This window comes from Crotalus tigris, unplaced genomic scaffold (genome assembly GCF_016545835.1).
Source record: "Crotalus tigris isolate CLP2741 ecotype Arizona unplaced genomic scaffold, ASM1654583v1 scf7180000018371.15429387391:27106975, whole genome shotgun sequence".
Lineage (NCBI taxonomy): Eukaryota > Metazoa > Chordata > Lepidosauria > Squamata > Viperidae > Crotalus > Crotalus tigris.
The window spans coordinates 11,428,995-11,442,708 of NW_024096970.1; the positions used below are offsets into that span (position 1 = coordinate 11,428,995).

Here is a 13,714-nt window from a genome sequence, read left to right on the forward strand (position 1 = left end):
ATACTTTAGCCCAGGGGTAGTCAACCTTGGCTCTTTTATGACTCGTGGACTTCAACTCCCAGAATTCCTGAGCCAGCACAGCTGGCTCAGGAATTCTGGGAATTGAAGTCCACGAGTCATAAAAGAGCCAAGGTTGACTACCCCAGCTTTACAGCGTCTAAGAGGATATTAGGGGGTCAGTATTCATACAGTATTAACCTTTTCTTGTTTAATTCATGTACACATGAATGTCAAGACTGCACAATCCTCAGAAAACAATACATAGCTCCTCTGTTGTCAAAAGTTTGTTTGTTGTTACTATAGCACCCGCACAATAGGTAATGCTGTGATTGGTACTAAATCAATACATAGACTTCTGCTCAGGAGAAGAGAGTTTGTATATAACAGCAGCCTAATTATGTTGAGAGCAGTAAACCAGATCTTTGGACTTGGATTTTAGGAAAAGAGCCCTCCTACACATTTTTTTTTACCATCTGAAAGAACTCTAGGAAAGCGGTTCATCCTTCAAGCACATCCAGCAGATGTCAGGTACAATATTGATTATTTATCTCTGTAATTTTTTTTTCAATGTATGAGAAGTAAGTTATCCTATAATTAATTTGGGTGACTGTGATAAATGATATAGTAGCAAAAGTTTCAGGGTTTTTTGTCTTTGCACAGGGTCAAGTTAACACAATTCTTCAGTGTTTAAAAATCTTGAAATTATTGAAAACCTGAAAGATTAAAATATAACAAATAAACTTTGGATGATCTTAAACACCATAATTCTGATTTAACAGGAAGAACAATTTTGTTGCATGACAGCGATCCTGCAGAGCAAGAGTTTACAAATTTACCAAGACATTACACAGGAAGTCCTATATATATTTGAAATATGTAGTCTTTGTTTCAGAATTACTGAAGGACACCTTGATGGTATTGATGGTATTTAACTTCAAGTCATATGCAATCTGAAGACCATACACTCTTAACTGATAATTAGCTAACTGGTATAACTTGTCTGATTTTTATCCATATGGTCAGATTTCTAAGGGTATGGAGCTTGAATAGACTATGGACAATGAATTATCCTCGGCATATGAGGAAGTTGTTTTGGATAGAGATAGAGATAATAAAGTCTATGATATGTGTATTTATTAACTGTGATAGGTTTGAAAATTAAAAAACATCAAGATAAAGTACTACAGAAAGAATGACCTTCATAGTCTGATTCCCTTTTTAGTATTCATTTTTAACAAGTAATAAATATATTTCTTTTTTTTAATACACCAGATTCTTCGCTAACATAAGCATAGTTAAACACACAGTGAGATCTGCAATTTATCCATGTTCACTTTTCTAGGAATAAATATTAGTAGCATAGGATTTGACAGTTACCATGTAAATGTTTTATAAGGGCAAAGGAAGACATCTGCCTTAAAATCATACAGTATATTTAAAACGTTTTAGTTACATTAAATTTTCTCATAAAGAGAATTCTTCATGGATTGGGTAATCATTAGATGAATTTGCTCAAACTAATCACTCTATCAGGTTTTTTTTTTGTTTGTTTCTCAAAAACAAAAATATCTCATCTTCCATGGCATTGGCATTGATGATGGATAAAGAAGAGATACATATGGAAGGCCACATATTTCCCCTCATGTCTCATGAAAGAGTTTAACTTCAAAATCTTCCTGGCTAATTCCTTACATCTCCATTCTAATACCCAGACTTGAGCTGCCTATAACTTTTGTTTCTGTTATATCCAGTGGGGGGGGGGGGAGAAGAAGCCACTTTAGGGAGTGATTTTGCAGCCCCCCAGTGTCCTGATCTGGGCATCGGAAGCCTTTTCCAAGCCTCCAGAACCTGGATCCATGGCTGCAGAGCAATTTTGCAGCCCCCCAGCAGCCTGATCCGGGCTCCGGAGGCCTGTAAAAGGCCTCTGGAGCCCAGATCAGGCCGCTGGGGGGCTGCAAAATCGCTCTGAGGCCATGGATCCAGGCTCTGGAGGCTTGGAAAAGGCCTCTGGAACCTGGATCAGCCGTGGTGTGTGTGTGAAATCGCTCTGTAGCCATAGATCCAGGTGGCAGAGGCCTTTTCCAGGCCTCTGGAGCCCAGATCGGGCTGCTGGGGGTTCTCAAAATCGCTCTGCAATCATACCATAAGGGATGCCAGAATATGATTTTACTTAGGGCACTGATATGTCTAAAGCCAGCCCTGCTTTTACTAGAATTCTGAGCTGATCTGTTGCTGGGAATTTTGGAAATTAGACTGAGGCTACATGAAAGAAGACCAAGGGCCATAAACTGCTAATTCCAGAAAAAGACATTAAAGCAGCCAACATATTTTAGATTTAATGCGGTTCTAATGACAACAGTGGAGCATTGCCTCACCCTGATGGAATTCATTGACCCAACTATTAATAGCAACTGTTTTACTTAGTTCAATTCATAGATGGACTTTGCAATAGCACATAGTGAAGCAAGTTATTTTTCAAAGACTATTACTTATTTACTTATCCAATGGAACATTTATGTTTTTTTTCTTTGTACATGTGTCTAGGAGAGATCTCTGTTGACTTTGTGTATCATTTACACCATGGCAATACTCTTGGGTTTTGTTGATATGAATCATACTGCCTTGGTATCATATTGAGTAAATTAATAACACATAAAATAAACATTGTCCTTAGAAACTGTAAACTGATCATGAAATTGTTCAGGGTTCCTGGAATTTTCTTTTTAAGTTGATTTTAGTATCCTGATACACCAGAAAAATCTCTTGAGCATGATTTGGTTGATAACAGTTACATGAAAATTATTATGCTCAGATTAAATGTTATAAATGCTCAGGGAGGGAACTAGTTTTTTCTGTACTTATGTATACCAAATTCAGATTGATGCTTAAAGCTTTGCGTTTACAAGGTTATTGTAACCCTTTATAATGAGATTTGGGTCTTAGGGCAAGGCAGGAAAGTTCAAAGCATATTGGTATTGTTGAGTCCTTCGCGGAAAGGTAAGACACGAGAAGCAGTTGTAGTTCTCAGTTTTCTTTATTCTGCGTTCAGCTTACAAGTAAATGGCTTCAGCAGCTCCCAAAACCTCCCAGCTTCTTATATAGGCATTTCCCGGGTCAATGTGATACTTTTCCCGCGCCAGCACCCGCGCATGCGCACGGCGCTGCGACAGCCTGTCTGGTCCCGGGCAGCTTTGCACCTGCCCGGGACTGCCTGCAAACGCCCCGAGCCGTTTGCAAGGCTCGGGACATAACACCCCTTTCCCCCGGGCTAAAACTACTACCAACATATAATCATTTATTTATGCAGTGTTCTGATTCCCAGTGCTCCTATCGTTACCTGGCTTTTGTTTAGCCAGCAATGTTATGTAATCTTCTAAGTATTTAGGAGATTTCCTTGCTCTCTGTGACCTTCTCAGTTCTGGGTTTCTGACAGGTGTTCCCTGACTGAGGGGTGACAAGAGCCTTTTCCCCTTATCATGCCTTGGTGCCTTCCAAGGACTTTGCCCCAATGCCTGGCCTGCTTGCTTGCCCACCGGGCTCGTCAGGCCAGGGCTCCTGTCACTTTGTGACCTGGTTGACCCGCCTAGCTGTAGGCTCTCGGGCCCCTTGAAGTGATAGCCACTGCTGGGCGTTTCTGCAGACGCTCCTAAGTCCAACCAAGACCTGTCAGAGGGTTGTCCATCCCTTAAGTCCCGTTCTGTATCCGGGCTTGTGTGGGATTCTGTACCTTCCCAAAATTCAGTTACTTCCTGATTTGGGCTAGAGGTGTTGTAGTCGGGACTTGGTTCCTCGGCCACCTCCCTGTATGTTTGACCCCCTGTAGGATTTGGGGTAAGGTCAGGCCAATTCTGGGGATTGTGTGCCAGCTCTCTTGTGGGGAATGATTTGTTGGGATGCTCCCGGGTATCCTCCGTGACTGCAGTGCTGTGTGATGTGTGTGGAAAGTGAGTATGCCCCCCGGGGTGACTCCCTGGCTGGAGTAGGCGTGAGTGCCTGTTGTGTGGGTAAGCTCCATGAATTCCTGTTCGGAGCACTTGCGGAAGCTTGAAATGGGCCGTCAGTGGCTCCATCAGTGGAGATAGGCAGCAGCTCGTGCCCTTCCCTTTGCTCCAAAGGGTCCCCCTCCCCCCTGGAAAAGACCCAGGAGTCTCAGCTGGAAGATGCCGCCTAGGGCGGAGTTGGTCGATGTGCCTGCGCAGGACACGACCGTTGTCCAGGGCTACCTCGTAGGCTAGAGGACCCGTGACCCTGGAAACAGAAGCGGGGACCCATGTATGACCAGGCCCGTAATTGCGAGTCCAGACCGGGGCACCCTCAAGTAGTTGTCTAGGTGCCCTAGGATGTGAGGTAGATGAGGGCAATCTGTCCGGATGCAACCGGTCAAGTTTAGTAGTAAGTTGACGTCCCCAACGAAGTTCAGCTGGACTTCTCCCTGTAGAAGTGGACGGTGTGGTGCGATAAGAAAGGAGAAAGTCAGCCAACCTGTGATGCCAGTCCCTGTAGGTGAGTCTTTTCAAGGCGTCCTTTGTGATGCGCACCATACGTTCAGCCATACCGTTGGTGGACGGGTGGAAGGGTGCAGACGTGGCATGACGAATCATGTTAGCCTGTAAGAAAGCTTGGAATTCGGAGGAAATGAATTGAGGGCCGTTGTCAGACACAATGACATCTGGAAGCCCGTGTGCAGCAAAAATTCCCCTCAGTACCTGAATAGTCTTTGCAGTGGTGGTGGATGAGACAGGTACAACCTCAAGCCATTTTGAATGGTTGTCAACAAGGACCAAGAAGAACTGGCCCTGAAAGGGCCCAGTGTAGTCAATGTGCATCCTAGACCATGGGGACTGTGTTTCCTCCCATCTATGCACGGGAGCTTGGGGCATCTCTGGGCGAGATCGTTGGCACAGGTGGCATGCATGCACCTTAGCCTCAATATCTTTATCTAAACCAGGCCACTACAAGTGGCTGCGCGCAAGAGCCTTCATACCAACAATGCCAGGATGACCCTCGTGGAGGGATTCTAAGACCCTAGTCCTCATTGAGGTGGGAATGACAACTCTGTTTCCCCAAAGCAGACAACCCTGAGAAAGGGACAGCTTGTTCCTTTTGGACCAGAAACTCTGAAACTCAGGACTAGGGCAGTGCTCAGGCCAACCAGACAAAACCCAGGAACGGACACGTGAAAGTGTGTGTACCTGTTTCAGCGGCAACATCCCTGGCACTAAGAGGGAGCTCGGGCAAGGCTTGGATTGATAGAATGTTGACAGCTGGCGCAGGGTCAGCTTCTACTACTGGCAGGGGCAATCTACTGAGGCCATCAGCATGGCCCATTTCAGTCCCAGGCTTGTGGAGTAAGGAAAAATCATATGCAGACAGAAAAATAGACACCTAAGCATTCTAGGGGAAATGATTTGGGGAGTTTGTTTACGTGTGGTAAACAGTCCCAGCAGAGGCTTATGGTCAGTGAAGACCGTGAAATGCCTGCCATATAGAAAATCATGGAATTTTTTAATTCCAGCAACAAGCCAGAGCCTCCCTGTCTATCTGAGCGTAGTTGCGCTCAGCAGAAGACAATGTTCTGGAGTAATATGCAACAGGAAACTGAGTTCCATCAGACCTGAGGTGGCTCAGGACAGCTCCTACCCCGTAAGGGGACGCATCACAAGCGATGCACACAGGAAGGGACTCATTGAAATGTGCAAGTACACTGTTAGAAGTGAGCAAGGCCTTGACCTCGTTGAAACTAGCCTCATGCGTTTGTGACCACTACCACACTGCTTGCTTGTCTAGTAGCCTGTGAAGAGGCTCAGCCACACTGGCTTTATGTGGAAGGAAGGAATTGTAGAAATTCAGGAGGCCCAGGAAGGCCTGGAGTTCGGCCTTAGACTTTGGCCTAGGTGCTTCTAAAATAGCAGTTAGTTTGGATTCAGCAGGGTGAATCCCAGCAGCGTCAATTTTGAACCCCAGAAATTCAGTAGAAGGCACCCAATCTGCATTTGTCTTTTTTGAGCTTGAGGCTGTTTTCCTGAATCTTAACAGAACAGCCCTTAGCCTTTCAGCTAGAATGTGTGTGGAGGTCTCCTGCAATTAGCATCATCAAAGTAGGGCAAACCCCCGGTATGCCCCGCAGTGTGTTTTCCATTACGCTTTGGAAAATCCCAGGAGCGACATTCACTCCAAACTGCAGCCTTTTTACCTTAAAGGCTCCCCTGTGGGTCACAATAGTCTGAGCTATAGCAGCATCATCATCAACAGGCAGCTGTTGATACGCTTGAGCTAGGTCAAGCTTTGCAAAAACGCGCCCCCCCCCTTGAGGGAGGCCAGAATATGACTGACCACAGGAACAGGATAGGCATGTTGCTGCAATGCCTTATTGAGTGTGCATTTGTAATCAGCACAAATGCGAATGTCCCCATTTGCCTTTAGAGGCATGACAATGGGGGTCTCCCAAGGGCTGGAATCAACAGGTTCTAGGATTCCCTGTTGGATTAGTTTGTCTAATTCAGTGTCAATCTTTACTCTTTAAAGCAAAAGGGACCCTTCTTGCTTTAATTCTAATGGGAGTGACAGTGGGGTCTAGCTTTAAGGACACAGGTGGTCCTTTGAATGTGCCCAGCTGGGGGCTGAAAACATCTGCAAATTCTTTGCAGACTTCCTGTAGGTCGAGTGTTTGTAAGCTGTTGAGTCCTGTGACGTGTATCCCCAGGGCCTCAACCAATCGAGTCCTATGAGACTCGTTCGTTCACCCCCTACTACTAATAAGTCTAGTGGACCTTCAAAACTCTTGTATTGCACGTTAAGGGTGGCCTCCCCCTTAACACACACTCTTGAATTTTGAAAATCTGTTAACACAATGTCAGAAGGCCTTAACTTGGCCTGAGTTCCACTACCGGAACAAATCTTCCTAAATGTATGCAAGGAGATGATTGAAAGGGCAGACCCTGTGTCTAGTTCCATAGTTAATGGAACCCCTTGTAGCTTCACCTTGAGTGACAGCTTTTTCTTAATGGGCTTGTGTGTGCCTGTCCTGAGGATGCTCCTTCGCGAAGCGCAAAACTCTACCCTATTCTGGCTGGGGACCCTGGTACCTTTCAGGTGCAGTTCTTCCTGAGGTTGTACCTTTCGTCGGCCCAGACACACAGCTGCAATGTGTCCTTGTTTGCCGCATGCCCGGCAGGTAGCGGAGCGGAACTTGCAGTCGGTTCTCCTGTGGCGACCTCCACAGCCGATGCACTTGAGTGGAGCTGAAGAGCTTTCCTTCTGATTTCCTTCCTTCGTGGGGTGGAGACGGTCGACTTCCTCGTCCGGATCCTCCTCGGAGTTTCCTTGGATGTCTTCCTGGTGCACGGATGCAACTTCTGGACTGTTTCTGATCGGCCGCATGTTCTTGACGGCGCCGCCTGCTGCTTCTTCTGCGGTGACTTCTCTTAAGGCATCTTGGAAGGACAATTCTTCTTTAGCGAAAAGCCTCTGTAGTAGATCTCGATGCCTTAACCCGCGCACGAATCGGTCCCTCAGTCGTTCTTCGAGGTCCTTGAACTCGCAGTGCTTGGCGGCCTTCCTTAATGCGGCGATGTACTCTTTGGCCGACTCACCGGATCGTTGATCCCTCTGCTCGAAGGTGTGGTGCCATGCGATGACGGACATCTTGGGCTGGAAGTGCTCCTTCAGTAGCTTCTTTAGATCTGCGTAGCTGACAGACTCTACTGCAACAGGTGCTGCAAGGTTTTCTGCAATTTCGAAGGCGTCTTGACCGCAAACACAAAGCAGGGTGGCAGCCTTCAAGCTCTCTTCCCTCACTTGGTTTGCCTTGAAGTAGTTCTCTGCCCTGGCTACGTAGGACTCCCACCGCTCTGGATGTGAGACGTCGAACTCCGAAAGCCTTCCAACCTTTGCCATCTTCAGGAGACGGGTCTATCAGCCAGCCTACCCCCGAATGCGCACTGGATTGGCAAGTAGCTGCCGAGTCAACGCCGTTCCGCCGCTCAGGACTCACTTGGGTAAGCTTACACTTCTTCCTTTCCAGGCGATGTAAGGCATCCCACCTTCGTCGCCAGTGTTGAGTCCTTCGCGGAAAGGTAAGACACGAGAAGCAGTTGTAGTTCTCAGTTTTCTTTATTCTGCATTCAGCTTACAAGTAGATGGCTTCAGCAGCTCCCAAAACCTCCCAGCTTCTTATATAGGCATTTCCCGGGTCAATGTGATACTTTTCCCGCGCCAGCACCCACGCATGCGCACGGCACTGGCGACAGCCTGTCTGGTCCCGGGCAGCTTTGCACCTGCCCGGGACTGCCTGCAAACGCCCCGAGCCGTTTGCAAGGCTCGGGACATAACAGGTATTCTTACATGGGCCTTGTATGAATCCTGATTTTGTGCACTGGGATCTACAGATTCTAGGTGCTCTCTATCCTCTGTTATACTCACCTCTCCTGGCCAGCATAGCATAATCTATTAGAGCAGAAAATTAATTCTGAAACACTATTTCATGATAACTTTAGCTTTAGTTTTATTTAGTAGAAGTTATACAGGCTTGATTCGAATTCAAGGCTTTTTAAAAAAGAATAAATCAGCCAAATCGAGGATGGATTCTTTACAAATAAAAGGATCAGGAGCAGACCAGATAGTTTTATTCAAATGCTTTATGTTAGTAAATATGCATTCTTCTGATAACAGTATTGCAAACTGGGGGCAATTTTCTTTAAAAACAAAAGCAGGGAAAATGAACACTACTGTTCTGTGTTGAGGCAGTACAGTGTTTTGAGAAATGCTCCTCCTTTAAAATAAGACCATTAATGCTGAGAGTCAAGTTAGTGTCAAGACTGGCATGGTGTTTTTCTTCAAGCATGCAAAGGAATCAGAACTGTATATTTCATGCAGAGAGAGACTAGGTGCTGGCTAAAACACTTAAAGATTAGCTTGCAATATAGTGATTAATATCTTTACAAATAAGTTCACAATACAACTGTCAATATCCAGCTCGAAAATCCAAATAAAACCCCAGATTCATTTTGTCTCCAAAAATCTTACTGTTTATTGAAGATGCTGTATGATTTTGTTGAAGCAAAACTAACTCTGAGGTTCCAACACCAATTCATAGACTTCAACAATAATTTTCCCAGCCAAACCACCAACATGTTACGTAATCCATATAAACAAGTTCACTTTGTTATGGGAACCGTCTGGTTCAAATCCACACTTGTTTTGGTGTCCTTGAAAAGGCTTTAGCTCTCATGGTCTTCATCTAACCCACTTGAAAGTAACACCTCCCCCCCTTAATCTAAGGGCAAGTTGAAACGCAGAGGCATAATAGCTGCCAAAGTTTCATCCTTGACGACAACAACACTGATCTGACGTTGCATGGTTTATAGTTACAAATCTCTGGAAATGATATATGGTACCAGCAATATCCATTTTTCACATATAAGGGATTTCTGTGTAGCTGGACACATGGCAGAGGCACAGAAAGTTGAAAAGAATCTCATGAATACATTTTTCCTTGCTAGAGTCAGAAGGGTTAATAGATAACAATTAACAATTAATTCCAATAATAATTGGAATTGGTGGGGGTGGATTGCTCATGAAGAAGCAAGTCTCACCTTCTTTTAATTTTGCAGAGGAAATTAATCTAGGAGTGATAGGATGGTGTTTAAGGAGGGCAGTGTACTGTGTGAACCCAACCAGTTTTGCATTAACTTCCTTCTTTTTCCTCATTCAAAGAATCATCTAATCTAATCAGTAATCAAGTTCAAACTGGAGTTCTATTTTTTCTTAATGATTAAATGTTTCTTTTCTCTTCCCTTGATTTGTCCTACTTCTTTTGAGAGAAGTGGACCTGGGACACATGGCTTCAACAACTTGACTCATGCAGCCTTGGTATGGCTGTTGAGTATCTGCTGGCCTTAATCCAACATCAAATTGTGTAGAAAAATTTGCAAGTGTTTTTCATTAAAATTAACAAGAGCAAACTGGCAAGAAAATACTCCTGCCAGAAAAACCTCATTTAATACTGTTCAACCTCACTCAATACCGTTAATAGAAAGTGCTTCATAAATCATATATTTAAGTTTAGTTTTAATACATTTAAATGTCACAAATCAACTTTTAATACCTCTTGTGGCACAAACCAAGAAAAGTTGCATATTATCTTTGTGCATAATTTTAAAGTTTTATTGTTTTCTTTTAATTATGTCATCAAGTCACTCTTGACTCTTAGCAACCACATGAACTTTCTCCAAGATGATCTCCCCAAATCTAGCCCTTGAGACCTCTGCAAGTGATTTCATCAACTTTGCTGCTAGTTGTCCTTCCTTTCCTTCCACTTTTCCAGCATTAGAATAGCCTGCTATTCAAGGCGTCTTGGAAGGCTAGCAGGTGGAGGCACTAAAGCCTTATTATATTTAATATTTAGAAATAAAAAGGCTGAACAAAAGTGGATGCATACTTTAAATATTCCAATAATTATAATCAGCCGTCAGTACATTAACTCTGTAGGGACACATCAACAGTCTAAAATATTGACAGCTGCAACTTAAATCCTGGTGTCTTTCTCTATTGTTATTTGTGTCTGGACTTCTAGATAGCTTCATCTTTAATTAAAAGGAAGAGTCTGCTCTTTCAGATTTAGCAGCATACCCCCAATTATCTTGTACAAGAAGCAATTAATTTACTATTTAGTTCCCATGGAAACTAAATTGCTGTTTAATAGAATCTATTCAGACTCTTTATTTTAACAGATTGTCTGGGCTGCCTTTGTCCAATACTCTTCTTTTCCAGACTCTCATTAGAATTTGATTTACTTTATTTTTACAATGCTTCTCTTGTGCATAATTTAGAGTAACATGGTTATTTTCTATTTTAACCTCACAACAACTCTGTGGGAGTAGATTGAGAATTTATAACTGGAAGATCATAAAGCAAAACAAGAGTTTGATTTCTCCTGTGCACATTCATTATATAAGCCTTGAAATCAACAGAATAGAATATATGTAGTGAGGTACTGTATCTCATTAGTAATACATTAGTCACAGAGTGGACTAAAGGGACTACTGTGGCAATTAAATTAATGGTAAGTACAAGAGTACGTGTTGTATTAGTCCACTATTTATCAGAGCAGAGGCTTTCAATATTATCAAACTGCATAAAGCCTGATCAATAGGGATTAGTCTTGATGCATCATATTATGTCATATACAGAAACAGCATCACTGAGGGAAAGCTAGATACTAAAAAAAAAAGATCTTTTTGATCCAGTGATAGTCTCTTAAGGTTTATCTGACTTGATATACCTTTGACTTCAACTTACTAGCCAAGATCTCACAAAGTTCAGCTTGAGGACTAATGCATAGTAGCCTGCAACTCCAGGAACATCTATATATCTGGGCATACAAGCATTATTATATTATGATTTCAAAAGTTCACATTTCAGCAAGTCTATTTTATTTTATTTTTTATTTTATTTATATCTCTCCTTTATTAATTTTACAAATAACTCAAATATGATGTGTTAACAAAAATCTTAACTGGAAGGATGGTTAAAAATACAGATTTTCAAAAGCCTCTGTGAAAGTAAGGAGGCTAGGTATATTTAGAGAAACCTAACCTAGATTTTCTATATTATGATATTTTCCTTTCCAACCAAATCAGTTTTTCTAGGTCCATAATTTACCAAATGATCCAATTAAAAAAACCTCAGCGGGTTCAAGGTTGTCAGAAGTCTGTGATGTGAGGCAAAGTACAGATATTTCTTGTATCCCAAAGTCAACTATGTTAACTTAGCTGTTTTATCAGTATTTTAATAGAATAACTCACATGTTAACTAAAAAAAAGCCTTACTAATTATTGACCTCTTGGACAATCTTGAACAGGAGGTGTAAATTGGGGGATAGATGCCGTAGGAGATAATTGAAAGCATGAAATTCTATGCTCTACAGTTTTCCTGAGTAATAGAATGATTCATTCAAAATGAAAACTTAGGAAATCCCTGTCAGTAACTTTAATTTGAAGGAAACTGAGACATAACATAGAATAGCAATAAAAATCCCACTGAAATCAGAAACTGAGGTCTTAACCCACATTTATTTAAACAAGATCAAGGAGTTAATTGCTACTTCAGAGTGGACATTGTACAGGTAGACTCTTCTCATACTGTCTGTCAAGCTCGGTTTCCTCTATTTTTCAAAGATGATTTTATTTAAACAATAGAAATACATGGGAAGCGGTCACAATTGTATTAGGATTCAGGAAACCCAGTTTCAAGTCGGAATGGAATGTTTAGGCGCCAACCCTTGGCCACACCCACTTTGCTCATGATAGATGGTGGCTAGGGCGATTGTGGGGGCTGTGGGAAGGCAGCATGCAATGAATAGTGGGCAAAGCGATCATGGGGCCTAACCCATTGCACACCACACCCCCACAGTCCCCACTATTGCCCACTATTGACATACATTCTTAAAGTTCTAAATGTGCACATCCCATTAAAAAGTGTGTCTCCCTTGACTATGGATTGTATGTCAAGATGTGGTTAGATCTATGAAGATATTTTTATAGAAAACTATCTTTGGAGACCAGAAGTTTCTTTTAAAAAGCTGAATTGTTTACACTTACCCAAGATTACTCCACCATAAAGCATTTTCCCAGAATAGTTCAAGATACATGCAAGACAGATATTGAATTGATTCAATCAATATAAAAATGGAATGAATCACGTTGGCTGAGTTTTTATCTAATGCTAAGATGTAAGCCATACTTTATGTTTTGCTAAGCCATGATGAGATTTATTGTCTGGTGATAACATTTCCATGTATAAAATGACCTGTCCTGTAGCCAATGGTTATTTTCAGATGACACATCTGACCCTGACCCAGCATGCTACATCCCTGGGATAAGTATGAAACTGTTGTTCAGATGATACATTGGCTGGGCAAGTTAGTTTAACCTGACTCCTCACCCTGGGCTTTGGATTTTACCCTCCGACTTCAGTGCTGACTGATTACAATGCTCACACAATATGCTAATCCCAGCTTAGCCCAATTAAACATGTTGCACGAACATAACAAATGGTTGTAAGGTCACTGTGGACATTCTTGGAACTTCATGTTCTGCAAAGGAATTAAATGTGAAGGATATAGACTCCAATATTTATCAGAACATTCAGTGCAAGGTCTTATTGAAAAGGGTCATCTTATTGAAAAGGACTGTTAAAATTTGTAATCATGCAAAGATAGCATATCTGATTTATATTTAAAAATAATTTCCAGTAGCTAATACATGTTTTGAACATACAGAACAGAACATAAATCTATGTTGCATAGTAATGCCTGGGCTATTTTGGGTATGAAATTATTATTTTAGATGGAATATTTTAATGAACTTGTTATGAATTTATAATGAATCTCATATGTAACTGCTATTATTATGATTTGTTGCACAGTCATCAGATATTTAGATGGAATTTGGCATTTTTATCAACCTATCAAGTCCTTCCCAAGGACCCAGGATAGGCAGATGATGTTGTTTGATGGTATTAAAGATACCATCACAGGATGTAAGCTGTTCCAAATAAACTTTCTTTTGCAATTGATTGATGGTTTTCCTCTTCTCTTCTCTTCTCTTCTCTTCTCTTCTCTTCTCTTCTCTTCTCTTCTCTTCTCTTCTCTTCTCTTCTCTTCTCTTCCCTTCCCTTCCCTTCCCCTCTCTTTTTCTGCAATTGCCAGTCTCAG

General features: G+C 42.2%; 1 protein-coding gene across 1 annotated transcript in view; it reads left to right on the forward strand.

Moving 5' to 3' along the window:
- Positions 1-353: 353 nt before the first annotated feature.
- RP1 (RP1 axonemal microtubule associated) overlaps positions 354-13,714 on the forward strand; it is a 186,342-nt gene continuing 172,981 nt past the window's right edge. The window contains exon 1 of the mRNA XM_039351366.1: positions 354-528. The gene's annotated coding sequence lies outside the window, so the exon portion shown is untranslated. The remainder of the gene's footprint in view (positions 529-13,714) is intronic.